Below are 23,055 nucleotides of genomic sequence, written 5' to 3'. Positions count from 1 at the left end.
ACCTAATTACTTTACAAATTTATTCAATCATACTCTTTGATTTTCTATTTTGTACAAAGCAATGTACACAAATTTTAAAATATACTGACCAGCAGTTATAATTTGCGTATTGTGGCTTAAATAGGCTCTCAATGTTATAAGAACATAGTTTTATTGGGATCTGAGATTATCTACTGTGTGCAGGAGACAAAATAGTTTAGAGCTTATCTTGATTTATAGAACAATTGCTTTTTTATCATTAAGGAGAGGCTGAAAATTTAGCACACTTTCTGACCTGCATTATCTTGGATTCAAAATCAATAATAACAATAAGATATTCTGGCCAGGAAATTTTGGATATATACTGTTGAGGTAATGGTGAACTAAGATGACAACTATTACTTATCTGATAAAAATACATGCAAATCAGCTTTAGTCTTACCAAGTGGAATAATAGGAAATGATTAGCTTCGTTCTCTGTGTTCTCATAACTTTATAACTGTGTTACCTACACATGACAGAAAGCAGAATATTTTCTGATTACGTAGACCATTCCAATTATTTAGAGTCCTATGCTATACTTTTAAGATTATATATTGGGCAACCTCCTCAGGTCTCCTCCCACTATGGGAGCTTTTCTGTCTTTTCAATAAATACTACTTTTAAAAAGATTATATATTATTCCACTTTTACTGTACAGTAGTATTATGTAATCATCAATAAATGGCTATATCATAAATAAACCTTGACTTAATGCCTTAGCAATACTTTATAACAAGTATTTTTTATGATTTATAAGGAAATTAGTCATTTTGTACATGTATTTTTACGTGCACGATAATTTTAGTTTTTTAACATCTCATTGCATAAATAACTTTTAATATAAAGTTGCCAATAACCTTCAAACTCCTTCTCTTTTTCTGTGCATTTATTGTAGTTTTTATTGTCCAGGAAATCTGTCTGGCATTTTACACCACACTATACCGCCCTTTCTCCTCAAGACTCTCTCCTCACCTGGCATCTATGACATGACAGCTTCAGATTATTCTCCTTGTCTGAGTCATTTTCCCTCTTTTTCTTCTCTTTCTCCCTCCCTCCCTACCTCACGGCCACTGTAGCCTCTACTTGCTGGGATCAGGCAATTCTTCTGCCTCAGCCTCCAAGTAGCTGGAACTACAGGCAGGTGCCACCACCATGCCCAGTTGATTGTTTTGATTCATTGTAGAAATGAGGTTTCACCTAGTTGCCCAGGCTGGTCTTGAACCCGTGGGCTCAGGCACACCTCTATCTTCAGTCTCCCAAAGTGCTGGAATTACAGGCTTAAGCCACCATGCCTGGCCTCTCTCTCTCTCTCTCTCTCTCCCCTTATTTATTTTTGGCTACTCTTTCTTATCCTGATCCTTAGATATTTTTATTCTAAAAATGAGTGCAATTTTTTCCTCTTTTTTTACTTTACTAGTGCTACTTAACTCTTATTTCCCATGGCAGTCACCTGGTGAGCTTTCTTTCTCTTTTTTTTTAACTGATCATCTTTCTTAAAATTTTTTTTATTTTAAAGATGTGGGGTACAATTCAGGGTTAGGTATACAAATGTTCATTATGCAGGTACCTTGTTGATAAGGTGTGCCCCACCTCCCTGGCAGTTTCCCACTACTGCCAATCCCTTTCTTATAGTATAATGATAATTGTTCAAGGTTCACTAATGAATGAGAACATGTGGTACTCAGTTCTTTGTTTCTGTGATGGAGTATTATAGACTCTAAGTGCATCCAAGTTGCTGCAAAGTTCATAACTTTGTTCTTTACGGCTGCGTAATATTCCATTGTGTATATGTACCACATTTCTTTTGTCCAGTCTTCTTTCGATGGGCAGCATGCCTGGTTCCATGTTTTTGCTATTGTGAATAATGCTGCACTAAACATGCGTGTGCAGGTATCTTTTTCACGGAGTGATTTGAGTTCCTCCAGGTATATTCCCAATGGGGGGATTGCAGGGTTGTATGGAAGGTCGACTTTTAGATCTTTTAGGAATTACCAGATTGAGTTTTTTTTACAGAATTGCCTGGCCCAACCCACAGAGGTATTGCTTCTGGGGTAAATTCTGGAAATATATATATAACATATATATGTACATGCATATATATATATATATATATATATATACACACACACACACACACACACACACACACACACATATACATATAATATAAATTTTATTTATTTAAAGTTTCCTAGGTAACTTTCAAGTGTAGCCTGATGTGAGAACTGCTGCTATTCACATTCTCCTAGAGTGATCTCTTCCACTAGTAAAGATTTACAGACAAGATTTATAAATATGGAACAGCAGCTCTTGCTTCTCTCCTGAGCCAGAGGCTTGTTACAGATAATTGCTCACTTTGGATTCCTTTCTTCCTTCACTCATTGGACATTTTTGAGTGTTACTATGTGCTAGACACTCTGCTAGACATGGGGGTGCGAAAATGAGCTACATATTGTTCCTGCCCTCAGAGACTTAGAGCAGTGCAGTAAATGGAATATGATAAGCAAGCAGACAACTGAATGCTATGGGGTCATAGTCAAGACAGAAGAAAGAAGAAGAGAACACAGGACATGAACATGACCCAAATGAGGGGAGATGTCTAGATTTTTCAGGAATTGCATCTTGGGTGTGTATGAACGCTGAGGTATATTTCAAAAAAAAAAAGAAAGAAAGAAAAGAAAAGAAAAAAAACGTTTTCCAGGTATAAAAACAGGATATATGAGGAGAAAGAAGATTAATCTCAGGAACAGGAACAGGGATAGCTAGAATCTCATACTCCTATAGGTTGCTCTTGCATAACTTTTTCCTAATAATAATCTACTTGTAAAATACCTCTACCTTTATATCTAAACTTCATAGAACAAACATATCTATTAAAGGATTTTAGTCAAAATTTATGTAGGTATAATTTACATATATGTTCTCAAATACAGAGCAGTTATATTCCAAAACTATGGGTAGAATATCTTCATTTGTAGGTGTTTGAGAAAAAAAATTACACTGAACATCAGCATCAGGAACACACATCTCTTTTGCTACAGGTGCCATAAGATGCATCGAATTTCCGTGCCCTCTCTGTTTCTTCTCTGTGTACTTTGTCATTTTCCTGAGTGTGTTTCTCTCATTCTTTGGCCTTTTTCATCTAGAATTGTGTAGTGAGTTACAAAAAGTTAGAAAAAAATAGATAAAATATTGAAAGAAAACTCATGCAGAAGGTAATAGGGGCTTGACAAAGTGATCAAAATGGAAGCACTATGGACTGTACAAAGAAAACAAACCTGCTTTTTGCATTTTGCTAAAGCATTGGTTACCTGCCCGGCAGAGTTACCAAGCCTTCTTGTCATAGAGTCTTTTGATGCACCAACATCATGGAGACTTATTAGTTTCTCTCAGTCTGACAGTTGATCTGAATTTGTCCCTTCACCACTCATTTATCCAACCCCATAACTTTTCACACCCCAGGTCTCAAGCTTTCCAGTGGTGACAGCTCCAACCCTGCCCGCAGGAGTCCTTACTTTTTAAATTAAACATGTCTAATTTACTTTGTTCTAACAAAAGTTTATTTATTTGTGTTTGTTTTTGCCTGCTATGGTGTAAATGTCAACATTTATGGCCCAACGTGCAAACAGTGTATGTTACTGAAGAAAAATCAACCGCTTGTTAGCAATCATTTTGTTTAGTGATGAACTGGAGGTTTTTTTTTTTTACACATTGTGTACTCTAACGCTATCAATTGTTATGAATTTATTCTTTTAAAAATGTTGTGTTCCATTTTTCAGAAATTAGTGAGGGGTTTTAGCTTGATCAGTGACCCTTAATAATGTTTTCCTCTGGGAAATGGACACATAGCTGGTGTTCTCATACAGTGTTTAATTTTGGGGAATGGATTACTGATGCAAACTGGAAAAGGCGATGCCTTTGGTTCACTGTGCCCAGAAGACAGAGCTCCAAGGCCATGACCTATTGAGAAAAGTTGGAGGTAGATTTTAGGTCAGGATGAATAGGATCTACCATAATAAAGAACTTGTTTAAAGATATCTCTGGGAAGTCTTTGAACGATCTTAGTGATATGAATGTATTTGAACTTAGAAAGTTCGTTCTGCTGTCAGTGTTGAAACAGAATCAAAGGAGCAATACCAGAGGCAGTGGGACTAGAAAAAAGCCTGTGGCTGTGATCCAGGCAGAAAATTCTGAACAATCTCACAGAAGCAAAGCAAAGTAGGCGAGCTAAAGTAATGCCATTTAGGAGGGTTGAAGAGGTGGACTCACGTGTACAAGAAGCTAAAAAAGGGCAGTGGCGAGAATAAAATATTAAGGTTTAAATGGATGATTTTCAAAATAAGATAAAAAGGGATGCTATTATTAGTTACCTTGAGTCATTAACACATAAGGTGGATATCCTGAGGAAAACTGGGACCTGTGACCATCCTAAAGATGTCTCATAAACAATAATAGTGGTAGAAAACCTTTTACCAGCTGCATATTTGTATCAGGTACTGTGGTATTTTCCAGAGCTCATATCATATAATCCAGATACCATCCCATACAGTTAGATTCTGTTCTTATGCTCAGTTTACAGATGATGTAACTGAGGTCATATAGGTTAAAAATTTTCCAGTTTATCTAAAGTGACAATCTAGAATCCTAACATTTGAACACTGGCCTTTCTAATTAGCAAGTCCATTCACCTCACTATTACAATTATTGCTTTTTCATTCTGAATTGCTGATAAAGAAGTAACCATCTCTCAAAATAGCATCCTCAAAAGAAAAATTCTCATGGGACTGGTGTGATGGATGGGGAGGAAATAGAGATACTGTCACACTTTGGGGTTTGGGAGAAATTTGTTTGACATGTGATCTGAGTGAGCACTCACATGATCTGAGTGAGGGCTGGTTTCTGTGAGTGAGTGCTCACATGATCTGAGTGAGGGCTGGTTTCTGTGTACCCCTAGGGAAGAAAGCCGAATGGTTAGCAAGGAGAAGGGGATAAGGAGATGTGTCTGGTTTCTCATTCTGTCATGGAGGAGAACTCAATTCTCAAGGTTTCTCTAGGGTCCCTTTGGCCTGAGAAGGCCCATTCAGTGGGTTGTGAGGCTTAAGATTTTATTTTTATCTATCAGATCCAGTTTTCCATTCTCTCCTTTTCTCAGTTTTTTCACATCCCAGGTCTCAAGCTTTCCAGTGGTGGTAGCTCCAACCCTGCCAGCAGGAGTCCTGAGGAGCCAGGGTTTTGAGGGAGGGAACTTTCCTCTCTGATCCAAGGAACTGTAGTTCCAAGAGGGTAGAGCAACCCATGTTGGTGTTTTCCTTCTCTGCTCCTCTACTGCTTGGCCCAACATGCAAATGCAATCAGAAATGTAGGGCAGCATGGGGTTACTAAAGCTACATCTTTCAGACAGGAATAATGAAAGAGGAAGACTAGCAAACCAAAAAGTGTGGGAGGCGAGGCATTGTAGAAAGGGAGTTTCTGGGGGCAGGTAGACCTCAGGTATTTGTTTCAGTGGCCTTGGGCTCACTTCTGAGCTGCACTTGCCTAGATCTGAGTCTCATTAGAACATCCAAGACTTTGAGTGGTGGACTAACAGGCCATCTACGGGTCAATGAGTAGAGCTCCTGTGGGAGGTAACCAAATAGCCCAGCAAAGACCTTGAAAACAGAAGTGACCTTAGAACCACGTTCGCAGAAGATGGAATCTGTGGTCTGAAGAAGACTTCTTATTGTAAGAGGAAAGGGAAATTTGAGTTAGAAGATGACTTATGTATGACATTTAATGAACTAGATTAAAGACAAGCCTGATATAAGTCTACAATCAATTTGTTAAAATAATCAACTGGATTAGATGCACTCTTCTTGGACAAAGAAAAAAAGAAAAAAGGGAGATTTATGCTTATATCTGCTATAAAAATAATCCAGCAATCATACTCTGTTAAAATATATTTAAACTGAAATATAAAAAACATAAAAGAACAGAACAAAGCAAAAGAAAATATAATATCTGATCTGTTAATTTTTTCCAGATGTTTGAAATATCATTTTATAAAATATATTTAATAATTGAAATCTTAGAACATCAGTGCTTTTAAAACTATAAGTCAGATTAACCCTAGTAGACACTTAATCCTAGAGGTGTATGGTTTTGTGTAGAAAGCATTCTTTCAAGTTTAAATTTTTTTTTATATTATAAATATATACTTTTAAAAACATAAATTATTGTTTGTGATTGTATTTTGTTTCTTAAGTGCAAGTAAATAATTATTAATTAATGGTGATCAATTTTCTATCTTTTAGGAAAATATCTAAAAGTAATATCTAGGAAACCAGATTTTTATTTTTATTTTTTTTGAGTTGGAGTCTCACTCTGTCGCCTAGGCTGGAGTGCAGTGGCACACTCACAGCCACCACAGAGTCAATCTGCTGTGTTCAGACGAATCTTCCGCCTCAGCCTTCCATGTAGCCGGAACTACAGGCATGTACTCCTACATTTGGCTAAGGAAACTAGATATTAATTAATGAATTGAATGATTTTCCAAGGAGAATAGTTATTTATTCACAAATTATAAAACATACAAATTATTTCTTATACACTAGAAGGAACTTAATTTTGAACTTCAGGTAAAAACTAATAATTTCTCCTTATGAATCTTAGAAGTGTCATTATAAGTGTAATTTCAAAGCTATTTTAGCTTCTTTGGCTTAGTGGTGTTTTAAATTTCTCATAATTGTAGTATATTTGAAGATTTAAAAAGTAAAAAAGATTTAGGTTTTAGTTTTCTCATTTTTTATAAATCAAGAACCTATTTTCCCGATTCCCTCTTCCCACTTTTACAAAAGGAGAAAAAGAACAACAATATAATTGATAATCAGTGCGAAATTAAATACCATTGTCTTGTTCTTATGCCTTATTTGGTAGAGTATATTTTAAGAGTGCACAAATTTGTTTAATGGTTTTTAAACCTATCCAGCTTTACTATTTCTTCTTGTGTGTATTGTACTATTGTTTATTTTTTCATGAAAAATTTTTATTTAATATGTGTTTAAATGTTTAAATTTATAAAATATATTTAAAATTTTTACTCTAGTTACATTTTTAATTACTAACAAAACATTGCTATATTTAAGTTTAGTTAATTAAAGTATTAATACTGATGCATTATATTACTAAAACATTAACATTATTTCAGTAAGCATTCTTTTTTTTTTTTTTTTAACTCTTGTAAACCCTGTAAAAATAAGTTGCGAGCCTGATGTCTCATCACCCTGAGTATATTTTGGATAATTATTAAAAAACAAAGTTGTTTTCTTACATAACCACAATACAATTCTCAAAATCAAAAAACTAACAGTAATACATTACTGCAACTAACTTCAGACCTCACTCAAATTTTGCCAGTTGTTCCAAGAATTTCCTACATAGCAAAAGGATACAGTTAGAAAATAGTCTTCTGTTTAGTTATTAAGTCTTTATGGTCTCCTCCAGTCAGAAGTATTTTTGCAGTTTTCCTTTCACTTCTGTGACTTCAGAATTTGAAAATACCAGATTCATTGTTTTGTAGAATGCCACTCAATTTTGGTTCTGTTATTTTCTCATAGCTAGATTTAAATTATGCTTCACTGGTAAGACTATTAGACAAGTGATGTGTGTTCTTAGTGCATTCTCTTAGTGGTCCACGGATTCAGGTTATCTTGTGTGTTGTTCACTTTGACCGTTTCATTAAAAGTTATGTCTTGTGGCTTTCTCCACTGTGAAAGGATTCATTTACCCTTTATAATTATGGAGTAATTTGTGGAGAAGTCCAGTACTTTGGAATAATTGTTCACACAACTTTCAATTTATTCATCTATTTACTTTAGTGTGAATGCATTCATTCTCATTATATGGACAACAGTCTAAGGTTTTGTTTGTTTGCTTGTTTCTTTGTTTGATGCTGATATTGTCTTAGCGTTGGTCAGTGAGAGAGCATCTTCAAGCTTCTAAGTTCTCTTGACATTTTCCATTCTTTAAGCACTTCCTGACTGTCTATCACAATGAATCTTCTGAGCTCATCTTTTCTATAATTTAAAAAAGTTTTTAAAAATTTTTATAGAGATGGTGTCTGTCTCACTTTATTGCTCAAGTTGTTCTAGAACCCCTGGGCTCAAGCAATCCTGCCTCAGCCTCCCTTATTGCTGGACTTACAGGCGTGAGCCACCAGACCCTGCAGGCACATTGTCTAATTACTCTGCTACACTTTTGGATTTAGCCATTTCTCTAATGTATATATACATTATATGTATATATATATATAATGTACATATATATACTGTATAAACACACACATATGCACATACACATAGACAAATACATATGCACACACTTTTGTCACTATAGTTATTTCTACATATGTTTATATTCATTGAAAATCTTGAATTCACACTGCCGTTATTTATTTTATTTCATTAATGTTTGCGTCTGTGTCTCCCTCTATTGCCCAATGGTAGGATCTCAGCTCTCTGTAGTCTCGACTTCCTGGGCTCAGGTGATTCTTCTACCTCAGCCTCCTGAGTAGCTGGGGCTACAGGAATGCACCACTATGCCTGGCTATTTTTAATTTTTATTTTTTATTTTTGTGGAGACTAGATCTCACTATTTGCCTAGGGTGGTCTCGAACTCCTGGACTCAGGAGATCCTGCTGCCTCCCTCTCCCAAAGTGCTGGGATTCTAGGCATGAGCCATTGCACCTGGGCACACTGATATCTTGAATCCATTTCAGTACTACAGGATTCATTCTTGTTTTCTTTTTTCTACCCCGTATTCATAATTCCCTTCTGCCTGGCTCCATCATCCTTAATATATATTCATTTGACAATTCACCTGGATGTAATCTTGGGAGATGATTAAATCCCATACCATCTTGGTCCACTTGTTCTTTTTTCCAGATTCCTTTCTCTTCCCGGACTCAAATACCCATTCTGACCCACCTTTTGTATGTTATATAACATACTGTGATCCAGAAGTCACTAGGGATCTAATCCTCCAACCTGAATTTTCCCCTGGGTAGATGCCCTTTTAATTGCTCTTAGGTTTTGATAACTGACTCCAGGATGTTCTAAAACATATTTGCCAGGGATGTGCAACTTTTTTGCTTCCCTGGGCCACACCAAGTAAAGAGGAATTCTCTGGGCCCGCACATAAATTATATGATATAGTTAGTGTTTACACATAATGATTTCTTTTTTATAATTTTATTATAAAGCTTAGAAAAATGAGAATGATATAAAATTAGTGGGAAATTTGACCTTTTTGTAAAACTGTTCTATCAATGTCTGGTTCAAGAGAAGTGATCGCAATTCTTAGTGAGTTCTCAAGGTGCTCATCAGAAATGTTTGTTCGAATTTTGCTCTATGTGTGCTGCATAGTTGAAAACAGATGCTCACAAATGTTTATGCTGCCAAAAAGTGATAGCATGAATAAGGCATGATTGTGAACTTCAAAAATGGAGCTACTCATGGGGCCAGGAAGGAAATAAACACTAAAAGATAAATGATGCCGAAAGATTTTGTGGGGTCACAGGACTAGCTGTCCTCAGCTGAATGTGGTCTGTCGACCCTGGGTTGGATATGCCTGATATTCATTTTCCTAACCCAACTTGAGACCAGACCCTCTCTCCTCTTAAATACCACCTTCACTCCGCCATGGCTAAAATGGCCCACCTCAGGCTCTGTCCTCATGCTGATATCATGCTTGCTCCACTCAGACTCTGCCAGCCCACCCCGGGCCGCCTCTCTGTGTGGACAGCCTCTTCACACCACTTATGTTGACCACTCATTCCGGGCTGGCTTACTCTCTGCCTCCTCACCCACTCACCCCTGCCTGGCTCACTCTGTCTCCTCACCCTACTCAGGCTTTGACTCCCAGTCTCAAATGATCCCTGCACATGTAAAGGCTAGTCTTCATTTAAGTTTATCTCCCATTCTTTCCCTTTTTTTTTTTGTTTCAGCCACCTATAGGATATTGTTTGATGAATTATTCACAGTTTTTCTGTCTTCCTTTTATTCCCTTTCACTCTCTCCTGTCCTTTAATCTGAAATATCCGTCTCCACGCTACTTACTTTTCTTCATGCCACAACTTCATCATTCTCCTTTCTTTCATTTTCAGACATTTAAAAAAGTCTATTATCTTCTCTCTTCCTGGTTTTCTGCCAGCCACTATCATCTTGTTTTTATTTTTGAGTTCTGGAGTCCATGTAAAACTACTGCTACATAAGTAAATTGCGTGCAGGTGAGGTTTGGGCTTCTGACTAGCCCTGTCTCCCCCTGGTAGTGGACATGATGCCCAAAGGGTAGTTGTGGGTCCCCATTCCCCCTTTTTCTTTCTGCCACTGACCGTGTCTTTGTGCTCCTGTCCGCAATGCTTAGGGTCCCCTTATGAGTGAGATCATGCAGTATTCAGTTTTTTGTGTTTCTGTGATAGTTCACTGAAAATGATATCATCTTGTTTTTAATATTGTTATTCTACTGAAATTGATATATTTTATTGTGACTGTGACTTCACAAGTTAAATCTGCTTCGTTTCAGTTTTCATGTTGCAATACTTAACATGATCACAATATTTCTGAACATTGTATAAAAATGCAAAAAGATTCACTGAAATAATTATATTGCTGCTAAAATTATAAGCTATTAAAGCCTATTTATTTGACTCCCCCCAAAAAGCAAAAGTTCTTAGAAGTGTAAAAAAATCAAAACATTGTAACTTTCACATTAATTTATTGACTTCTGTGCTTAATAAGAATTTAAAAAATTTAAATGATATATCATAAACAGAGAAAAATGATAATTACTTTATATAATGCATAATGCTAATAAGCTCATGATATTTGTTATTTCCAATCTACCAATATTTAAAATATTATGCTGGGAGAAATTTTTTACTAACTTTAATATGCTAGAGTGAAAGTTTTAACTTAAATTTTGTTAATAAAACAATTTATTTTCAAAATAGATTATAGATGAATACACAGGTAACTTTTTATGATAAAGAAAACTTCTTAGGTATCTTAAAAAGCTTTGGGAAAATGTCAATCACAAGATAGCTAAAAAAATTTTTTATATAATATATTAGACATTTATGCAAATCTGAGAGCCAAAATAAATGATCGTACCTTTATAAATCATCAAGACTGACTTTTTTCTGGATGAATTTTAAAGCACCAGGATTTAGAAATATTTGGTGAGAATGTTTAAGCACATTTCTATTTCCCTTGTTTAAAAGACTGATCATATGCTGGCAAGGGCTAAATATTGTCTGGTTAGCTGATTTAGCATACAAATATTTGCCTGGAAGCAAGCTGTTGAACCATGCTTTATTATAACTGGTAATTGGATTGCTGGCAAAGGATAGATAAGCCTGTAAGAAAAGGAAACACAAAAAGTCCAGGCTGTTTATCCCAGTCCCAACATGCACATTCACCGTAAAATATAGTGCTTTATAACTACACTAGTAAGTTAAAGATTCATTTATTTTAGCAAATATTTATTGAGGACCTACTATGTTGTCACTATGCTAGTTGCTAAAACAACATAATTGAATAAGACACAGTTGCCCTCAAGGACTGATCTTATACTGTAGTGACTTCGGTGGTGGAAACTGTTACACAAACAGCACATTTCATTATAAACTTTTAAGTGCCATGATAAGGATATCTTCAGGATGTCTTTCCACTGATTAAGATGTCCCTGAGACTATCCCTGACCTGGCGCTAAGACATTTTCATACACAAATCCCATTCTGTGATGATGAATTTCTTTTGTTATCAGAAACTCCTCTACAGAGGGATTTAAGCCTGTATGCCTACAAAAAGCTGCTCAGGCAACTTGCCTGTGAACTAGATGCTGAAATTAGGCATAGGCGCTATGTCTAAGATATGAATATGCGATAAGTTTTTCGATATAGTTATTGGTTTTAAAATGTCTTCTGATGTTATGATGCTTGTGAGCCTTTTATGTCAGTTTTCCCTAGGGTTTCGTGCATTCTAATTCATTAATACATGGAGAGAAAGAAAAGCAAATGAAATAAAATGTCTTCTCAGCCTTGCAATGCTGCACCTGGTCAGTTTTGATGTGGCACGGTCTATCATGGCCCATGCTTTTCTTGACTGCTCCCAAGAAATCCCAGCCTGACCCAGCTGACATGCTGAGAAGGGATGCCTCAAGGATATCTCTGGTATCCTCAGGCAGTTAGACATTGCAGTCCACAGGTAGGGCTGTAGTGGCCGAATGTTCAATCTGAGAGACCACCAAGAGCCAATTCCGATGAAAGTTCAAGAGGGTCTTTATTTGCAAGCTTGAGCCTGGACCTCTGTCAACAACTGACGCAGCGGAGTACACCCAGAGGCCCTGACTTCCTTAAGCAGACACCTTTTATATTTTTACACAAAGGGAGGAGGAGTTTGGGGAGACTTTCCAGTCTTGTTCCCATTTAATTGGGTAGTAACCTCTGGTGGTCAGCTCAATCGTGGAGGATCGGCTAGCTTGACTCGGGCTGACCTTGTCCCACTAGCTGGGGAAGTTGCAGAGACATTTGGAAACTTTAGGTGATTTTCCCCTGGCACCTGATTGGTTGTTGCTAAGGGGAAAGTGGGTCAAGGGAAGGGGCTGAAGCTTGAACTGGAGCTTTGCAATTTTTCCCATAACTGAAACTTTAAACAGCTACAGGTTATGTTTTAAAGCAGAAAACTAAAATGGCTGTGCTATTGTCCACAAGCCGATTACATATTTATTGGGTTATAGCATGCTGTTAACCTAAGTTTATGGAATACTCTATTACGGTTCTCTCAGGGCTGCCGTCACTGGCTAAGAGGACAACCATGCTCTTGCTCATCCACCATCTTTCCCAGAGTATGAAAGCCAAGGAATCTTCCCCTTGAGATGTTTAGATGAGGGACCTTTCCCTTTCCTAAAAAGGTCTCTGGAGGACCGAGAGGGAATCTTCTACAAGCGATTTTAATGTGCAATTATCATTATTCATATATTTAAAAGATATCCATTTAAAAAATCTATCTCTTTAGTGAATTGCTCATGCATGTCTTTTGCTCATTTTTATCTTTTGGAGTTTTGGTATTTTTTTATTGCCTTTGTACCAACCATAACATTTTTGTAGCTTTATGAAGTATACTTTCATGGCATATTATGTGCAGAGTCGATGATTTTTTTAGTGATATGAACTATACTGTGCAAACATCACCAGAAATCAGTTTCACAATATTTTCATTATCCCATTAAAACCCCAAATGTCTATTAACTGGTCATCTTCACCCTGCCCATCACCCCTCTGCCCTAGACAACTGCCAATCTACTTTGTCTTTATAGATGTGCCTTTTCAGGATATTTCATTTAAATTGGAATTATAACGTAAGTTATAATGTTACTTGACTTCTTTTACTCAGGACATATCAATAGTTTATTTTTTATATTTTTACTATCTCTTGGGCAAATTTACATGTTTTTCTCTTATCTTTTCATTATAAAGATATTCCACTGATAGATCGACCCACTCACCCATTGTTCAATATTTAAGTCGCTTTCAATTTTTGGCTTATGAGTAATGCTGCTGAAAATACTAATATGCAAGCCTTTGTGTGGATATGAAAGATTTAACATTTGGTGACATATTGTTATAATCAACTTCATATCATTTGACATAAAAATGCAAAACGTGTGTCTATTTATACAATCATTGTGAGGAAAAATGCAAGATATGAAATGTATGAAATGGAATTCAGTTCCTCTCCCAATTTTCAGATCTCTCCTTTGGAATTAAGTATAAATTGAAATTTGATTATTTGTTTTTGATTTTTTCATGCTTTTTCTCACTTCTTATGATTTCTTTTATTGTGCTCTTACATTGTCTTCTGGGAAAGTTTCTTTACTCTCTTTCCTATAACTGTTTCTACTTTTTATGACAAAATTTTGCTGGGTATGTTGGCCTACACCTATAATCTCAGCACTATCAGAGTCTGAGACAGGAGGATTGCTTGAGGACAAGTGTTTGAGACTAGCCTAGGGCAACATAACAAGATTTCATCTTTAAAAAAAGATAAAAAAAGAAAATTAACTGGCTGTGGTGGCACCTATATAGTCTCAGCTACTCAGGAGACTAAAACAAGAGGATTACTTGAGCCTGGGAGTCTGAGGCTGTGGTGAGCCATGAGTGCCTGGGTGATATAGTAAGACTTAGTCTCAAAATAAATAAATAAATAAATAAATAAACATAGAAGTTCTGTCCATTGTTGTCTTATATATCTCACTAGTTCAGTAATTAGTGAATTTTGTTTTATTAATGATTTTAGGTTATTGTGTACATTTGTATTTCCTCCAGATCCTTTAAATAATTCTACTGTCAACTCACTTTACCCTCTTCTAATGAGTCCTGTTCTTATTTTCCCTCTTATTCAGCTTACCAAGTAAATATTGTCTCCTGTTTTTATCTTTTCTTATTATTTTTGCTTTCTGAGTTAATATTCTAGCCCATAACTTATTCAGCTACTCAGTGCCTCAGTCTTTATGTTCATAGATAATAATAATGCCTACCACATTGGTTCATAGTACAAAATACTGACAAATTACTTTCTAGATAGATGGAAAGATAGAACAAGGAACTGGTACAAAATAAATCTTCAAAGGGGTATAATCTAGGCAAATGTAGAGGTTTTACCTTAGTGAATCATGCTTAACTAAACTTGAACCTAAAATAACTAATAATAAAATAGTGATATAATACCAGCCAGTATTTCAGATCTTATTAGGAAGAAAATTAATTATTTGAGTACCTGAAGTATACCTGGGCTATCTTTGGCTCCTTAGATATTTTAGGTCATTTAATCTTATTTAACTGCAATGTAATTCATATGACTGCTGTTTCTCCCTCACTGAGAAAACTGAGGTTCAGAAAATTAAGAAACTTTCTGCAAGTCACACAGCTATAATAATTTATGTATGGAACTGGATTTATAATATAACCTTGTTAAAAATAAAATCTATGCTCTTTTTACTATACTATACTCATATTTATTATGAGAAATGTTTTATTTATTATAATGATATAAATGTAAAATTTAGCATTCAGCATACACTATATATTAATATCACCTATGAGATACAAATATACTATATTTTCTATATTTATAATGTTAATATAATATAAAATTTATAAAAATATTGGGCAAAGCATCTTTAATCAGCTCACATAATCCTGGGGTTTTAGTTTGCTAATTTTTTACATCTCTCTAGTAGAAGACAAATAGAAACTGTGGACTCCCTCATGCCCTAGAAATGCCAGAGACAGTAGATGCTTATCCACGTGCTATGTCATCCCTGACATCCCAAAGCCTTCCTACTGCATGTTCCAGTGACTCATTGTCTGAGAACTTCCTCCACCTGAGAGGTCTTCCCACAATACAGTTCTTTTCCAAAGGGTTAATTTTTGTGAATTCATCCACTGAATTTCTTTCTTATTAGGTGCGGAAACATTGAAGGATGCTCTTGATAATCTCTTGGTATCTTCAGGGACTTGAACATTAGATAAACAGAGTGATAATTTATTCATCAACACCAATTAATAGGCTCCTTGATTGGCTTTTTTTCTTTCCTTATTGCACTTTTCCTCTGCCCCACTGGTGTCTTCCTAGAATCAGATCCTCTCTCAAAAGAAACTATATGTATTCAAGTCCATGTCTCAAGGTCAACTTCTGAGCAAACCTAACTTAAGACCAGAGGATTCATAGGGAAATTATACCTCATCTCAACATTTATATGAATTTTGGGCTGATGCATTAAATATTGTTAAGGTAATGGAATTATTTTTTATGTTTCATTCTTTATATTTTTCTTGAATTAAAATTGATTTATAGGAAGAAAATGATGCAGTATTTTCTTGTCACTGTTTTTGTTTACTTTTAAATGGACCATAGAAAAATCACCTAAAGCTAAAAAAATTCTGTCAACTACTCAGACATTTAATTTCTGGTTAACTAACTTGTAAATATTTAGGTATAGTTTTCAATATTTGGAGCATTTCACATTGTATCTAAATATTTTTATTATAAATCATCTATTAATATTCATCCACTTCAATGAACAGTATTAGAAGAAATTTGCAATAGAACATTATATTTGAATATATTAATTTAACAGTGATGCGAGTGTCATTATTGTAATTTTATTGAAAGTCATTAAAATAATGTGTCCATAGGTTTTTTAATTTTAATATATATGTATATATATACTTTTTTACAGAAATGATAAAAATCCCTCGGGTGTTAGATCTCACAAATTCAAATACATAAATGATTTAATTTGACTCCAGGAGTTGGAGTTAAATGTTTGTCTATGTTTTTACACATTTTGAGAGAAAATCACTCTGATCATCCTAAGATTGTTAGAAATATAAAAATTATTAGTAGACACCAGACATAAAAACCAAATAAACTGGAGCTACACGTCTTAACGTTTGTACTGAGAAGTGTTTCATTTCTAGAGAAGCATCCTGCCGCTGTGGTTATCTTTTTCAGAGCTTGCTCAAATTCCAGGAGGACTTCTCTTGGATCGCTTGCCACAAAGATGACACTCTTTGGAGTTCAGATACTGTACATCAAAACACTGGGGCTTTTGCAAGTTTTCTCTCAACAGGGGAAATATATCCCCTACAAACTAAAGGCAAAGTCAAAAGAGCAGTAAACAACTTTCTAACTTTCTTTTCCTATTTTTCTCAATGAAACAATATGACTACTCTGAAATTTATAGTAATTTTCATTATTCACACTATAGAGTGATGTGAATGTTGTAAATATGTAATTGCAACAGGCACATTCTGATTGTGTATTTACTTTTTCTTTGTTTATGGCTTTTTGGATATAAGCAAGGGACAGTCTTAATATTTTCTAAATTTAGCTATTGTATGTTTCAAAATAGACTAAAATTATGGAACAATATAATGCAAGGCTATGAACAAAAGCAAGCCACCTGTTTACTTTAGTTAATTATACTTGATGCTCTTATGTTTTATTTTACCTGCTTTTGAAAATGGAGGCTGAACATGGTGACTCATGCCTGTTTTCTCAGCACTTTGAAATGCCAAGATTGCTTGAGGCCAGCAATTCGACACCAGCCTAGGCAATATAGGGAGACCTTTTCATTACAGAAAATTAAAAAAAAAAATAATAGCTGAGTGTGGTGGTGCACGCCTGTAGTTCCAACTGTTTGGGAGGCTGAAAGGGACCACCTAAGCCCAGGAGGTCAAGGAGGCTGCAGTGAACCGTGAATATGCTACTACAATACAGCCTGAGGGACAGAGTGAGACTCCAAAACCCCTCCCCAAAAAAGGGGAGCATTCGAGTTCTGGAACTGATTTGTAACTATCCAAGTCATTTTATTGCATATACTTTCTTTTGAGAGAGTTACAGTGAGTGAAATTTCCACATATAACTATTTTATCAAGTTCTTTTTTCTAATTATAACTTTCGTTTTTATATACTTTTTCATTTTGTGTACATAGATTTATAACTATATCTCCTTCATAAGCATGCCTTTGTATGTCCCAGTGTTCTCCCTTGTTCTGTTTATTACTTTTAATCTTAAATTCCACCTGGTCTGATATTAATATCACCACACTTGCTTACCTTTCATTTGCATACATCTAATCTTTATTTGTTCATCTCTTAACTTCAGCTGATAGCTTTAACCATGCTTAGGGTGTGTATTGTAAGCATCTAACATTTTTTTAACCTTAATCTGATGGTTTCTGTATTCTAACAGCAGAATTTTGTCAGTTAACATTTGATGTGATTAATGACATAATAGATTTTATTTTATTTTACTTTTTGTTTATTTATTTTATTGTTTCCTTACTTGTATTTCAGTTATTTTTGTTTCTTTTGTCAAGGTGCTTTTCTTTTCCCTGCTAAATGTCCATACTGTACATCTCCATCTGTTAAGGATTACACTCACTTTCCTTGATCTTATAAACAAGCATTGTGTCCCAAATGCTTTCCTATGAAAAATGCTCAAATCACCACCTCGCCCACCAAAAAAAAAATAAGATAGATCTTCCGAATATTCTCATTTTCTGTATTCTCATCCTTTTTGTGTTTACCACTCCATTTTTCCACTGAGGGATGACATTGTAGTAATTTATAATTTTTTTCCTGTCTAACTTTCTCAAAGTAAAATACTTTACTTTTGCAGAGATAGTCCAGCACTAATTTCCTTTAAAATACACCCTTCTATTTCAAATGTTCTTTAACTTTTGTGTTTCATTCCTATGCAATCTATACTATGCATATGTTTATCTCATAAGATGAATTGCTCCTTTTTTTCTCTTATAATTTCTTCATCTTAAAGCCTTTACTATTTTTTGTTTGATGTTCATTTAGAATCTTTTTTTCAGATATTTTTCTCAAGTAGGATGGTGCTGTTTACTCTCAGAATTATTTCTTGCCTCAATTTTTTTTCTCTGATGGATAAATGATATATATTGATATATAATATTGCTCAACTGTTTTCAAGTTTCCAGTGTTGCAAAAGGAGGTGCATTTTTTCAGTCATATATATGTAGGTCTTGTTATTGGAGTATTAAGACAATTTTTTTTTCTTCAAAACACAGATTCATGTTGTTTCAATAAGGAGGCTGTCAGTCACATGACAAGGCATCTAGGGAAAATCTGATCTTTGATCCTCTGAGCTTACCAATCCTCCAGAGTAGGAAAGGTCTCTTTGTGATCTTGTGGGTAACAGTGGGAACAAGGTCACTCATTTGGAAACTGATGACCTTCTCCTGCTGAGTCCCATCATCTCTGCTAAGATTTTCTGTAGTTCAGTTAATTCCTGTCTTTTCCTCCTTAGTGTTAACACTGTTCACAGTTCTCTGAGTCTTGTTCTTTAAAACTTGTCCAGTCTCCAAGGAAGACAGTCTAGTGACAATTATCTTATTCACTGTATGTTGAATTCCCAACAGAATTCCTGACCTCATTCAAAAAATGTCAGCCTGAAAGATCCATAAATTGCTTCCCTATATTCCCTGTAATTGTAGGCATTTAAAGTTTTAGTACTTTTTTCCTCATTGCAAATGTAATAAGAATAATTTGTATTACCCAGTTTCTTTTGATAAAGTGATTGTCCACATGTGATTTTAGTAATCTTTCAGTTTCATATCATTAGAACAAGAGTTTCAAAGTCACTAACAAAAAATAGATAGATATAGAAACAAGTTAATTTTCTGCTGATAGATGGATAGATAAAGAAAATGTGGTACGTATACACAATGAAATAGGAAATTAAAAATAGGAAATCTACATTAAAAACAGGAAACCTTGCCATTACCACAATATGGATGAACTTAAAGGACATTATGTTAGGTGAAATAAGCCATGCTCAGAAAGACAAATACTGTTTCTCACTTATACATGGAATCCAAAAAAGTTGAACTCATCGAAGCAGAGAGTAGATGGGTGGGTCATTGTCCATGGAAATGAGATGTTGGTCAAGTGGTAAAAACTTTCAATTGTAAGATAAGTAAGTTCTGAGAATCTAATGTATGGCATGAATGACTGTAGTTAATACTGTATCCTTTACTCAGCATGTAAGAGAATAGACTTTGTGTCCTCACCATGCACACACATACACAAAAATGATAACTGTGAATGTGTTAACTAATATGATTTGGGTAATCATTACACTAGATCGATAGATAGACATAGAAATAGATATTTATATCTATACATATAATCAGGTTGTATACTTTGAATATATACAATATCTATTTGTCAATTATTTAATGAAAACTAAGATGGACAGAAAGAACCCATTATCAGGACTGTTGCTACAGGTTGCACTCTCCCTCACAACATGTTCTAGTAATTATTGTAACCATAGATTTTGGAAGAACTCCATAGCATTATCAATAATTAACAAAACAGAAATATGTAGAACTTCCAGTTTTCCATGATTCTCTCTAAATTCCTGGCTAAAGAGAATAAACTTCATTTTCATTAGGTAATAATGAGCCCAGAACACACAGATAACCACTTTAGATCTTGATTATCCACTTGTAATTTGAAATAGTCACACTATCCTACTTTTCATTTAGAATATGAAGATTAATTATATATTTTAAAATGTATTGCTTTCCAATTTCTAGGAGTTTTATATTCATTATTTTGTGTGGCTTAAGTTTCTCAATATCCCTGCTATGTAAAACATTTTACAGATATGAGATGGAAGTTCACATAAGTTTAGTGCCAGTCCTAAAGTGTCAAGCAGCTAGTGGCAGAGTTGAGTAGACAAGTGACCCAATAGAAAGACAAGTGACAATGGTAAACGAGAGTTCTCATTAGAACATCATTTGACTTCTGAAAGAGAGATCTGATGTAAGTTAAGTGTAACTAATATTACATGTGTCTTTTTGGCTTACACAGATAAAAGCAACTTATATTACTCAAATGCCAATCTGTTCTTGGAGATACACGCATTCTGGAAACAAGATTGCTTAATGAAGTACTTGGCTACTCCATTCATGACAAGTGCGTTTGAAAATGTTGGAAAATAATCATAGATGAAGGACCACATCACATGCATAGTTTATTAATGCAATGAGACATGACAGCGCATGAAAAGTGCAATATCCATTCACATTGAAAGCTATGTACCATCAGTGTATCTATGTGTGAATTAATGCAGTACAACACACTCCTGGCCATAGGATGTCACACAGTGATGGTGATTTAGACTTTAAAATGCCTTAATCAAATATTATTTGAAAAGAACAAGTATATGTTGTCACATGGATGACAAGGTTTAAAAGTGTTGCGCTAAGTAAATTATGCTACCCTATAGTCAATAGCCCATTAATCCTATCAATTGTGTAATTATTTTGAATGGTTTTATTTGAACTACATTTCAATTCTGAAGTCTTATATAAATAACAGGACATTGGGAGAGTAAATTGAAGCCAGCAGCATATCTTTTAAATTTCATTTCCAGAAATATATGTAAAAATACAAATGTGTTCATATTCACTTTTATGTATTTAGGGACAGAGTCATACTCTATTCATAACTCTGCCTCCTTCTCTCTCTATTTGTCATTTCTTTCTCTTTAATAGCTATTTCCCTACAATCTAAATATAAGTGCTTCTGTTCTTTCCATGTTTAAAATTTGCCTCCTTAAAACCTGCATGCCTCTCCGTCTGTTCATAGGAAATAGTCTCAAACATAGTTTTGATTCGCTGTTGTCATTTCTTCATCTTTCACTTTGTCTTCAACTGAGAACCATTAGCTGTTTACCTACTACCCCTAGTCCCATCTCAAATCCCTGTTTTGATTAAAATCCCTCAAACTCTGTTTTGATTAAAATCAGCAATGATCTATCAACTCATTATTGTGAAAAGTTCCTTTCATTTCCATGTTTGACCCCTCTTGAGTTTGACAATTCTGATCTCTCTCTTCCTATATTTCAATAAACTTCTTCCAACAGTTTCCCTTCAATATATTTCGTCATTTTCTCTCAGCCTCCTTATATACTCATCATACTCTTCACACTCTTTATTGTCTCTTGTTTCCTAAGATTCTGTTCTCTCTCCACACACATTTTTTCTAACCCCACTTTGTACTCATCCAAGCAATTATTTCCAATGCTTAGTTATTCAAACATGACCACTAGTTTACACCTCTTTTCCAAGTTGTAATCCCATGTATCCACTGCCTACTGGATATCCCAACTTATAGGATCCTCAAAGGCAACATGGCTCAAATAATTATTATTTTCCCCTTTATCACCCTGTTCATTTTCCTATAACCCTTATCTTGGAGAATGGTTTTATCATCAGCATTTATCAAAGCCTAATATCTAAAAGTTGTTCTTTCTGATTTTCCATTTTCTCTATCTCTTCCATTGTACAGGTGTCTCTGTTAATTACCTTTGCTAAATCATGGGAACATAATTAGTGGATTTTTGCTTGCACTCATCAATCTATGAATTTCAGGTTCATAACTTGGTCCTTCATATTAGAGATATTTTTGCAGTGGTAGTTTTTGTTTTGATATTTTATCATAATTTAACTTTTTGTTAGACTCAGTGTATTAAATAAATTTACTGTTCCATGTCAGGCCTTTTGAATAACATCCTTGAAGCAGCATTCTTTTTTTTTTTTTTTCAAACTTTAATATGGGTCTAAGTCCAGTGATGTAATTGCAGTGTGATGTAGGACAAATCATTTAATCAGTCTTTTTTTATTTGTATAAATTTAAGAAGTATAAGTGCAGTTTTGTTACATGGATATATTATTTAGTGACAAATTTTGGGCTTTTAGTGAAACCATCACCAGAATAGTGTACATTTTAGCCTATATGTAATTTCTTCTCATCCCTCACCATCTCCCCCACCCTCCTGAATTTCCACCATTTATTATTCTACACTCTGGAGATGGGGCAAGATGGCGACGGCATAGGTGAACTGGTGAGATTCTCTGAACGTGAGTTCCCAAAAAGGCTATCACTTCGCTACCCCCATCCCCCAGCCCACCACCAACCACGCTGGGGTCAGGCCTGGGAACTTCAGTCCCACGCAAGGCCAGATATTGCGCCCCTCCCCCCACTGCCGCCGTTCTACTCGTGTGTGGAAGTCTCCAGTCCCAGCCCCCTCCAGATCACTCCCCGGCTGCATTGTCTCCAGCCCAGGCACCCGGTATCAAGCCGCCGGTCACACAGGGAGGCTCTGGGCACCCACCCTTCAGAGACGCTGGCTCCATTTCTGGCTGAAGTCCTCTGTAGGGTCCCAGCGCCACTCTCACTGTTTAGAGCCTGCCCTTTGGAACTTTGGAGCTCTGGAACTCCGGGTCCACCCTGGCTGAGGCACTCAGCGTGAGACCCCAAATCAGAGGACCCAGACAAGCGGAGAAAAACAGACCTGCTTAAACTGCCTTGCCATTCTCCAGGCAGAGACTTCCATTGCCCCGCCCACCTATCAACAAACTTTACCCCCATTTCCTAAGGCCAGGTATTG

Source organism: Carlito syrichta, unplaced genomic scaffold (assembly GCF_000164805.1).
Source record: "Carlito syrichta isolate Samal-C Ts95f unplaced genomic scaffold, Tarsius_syrichta-2.0.1 Scaffold311462, whole genome shotgun sequence".
Classification (NCBI taxonomy): Eukaryota; Metazoa; Chordata; class Mammalia; order Primates; family Tarsiidae; genus Carlito; species Carlito syrichta.
Note: the sequence above shows the minus strand (reverse complement) of the source record.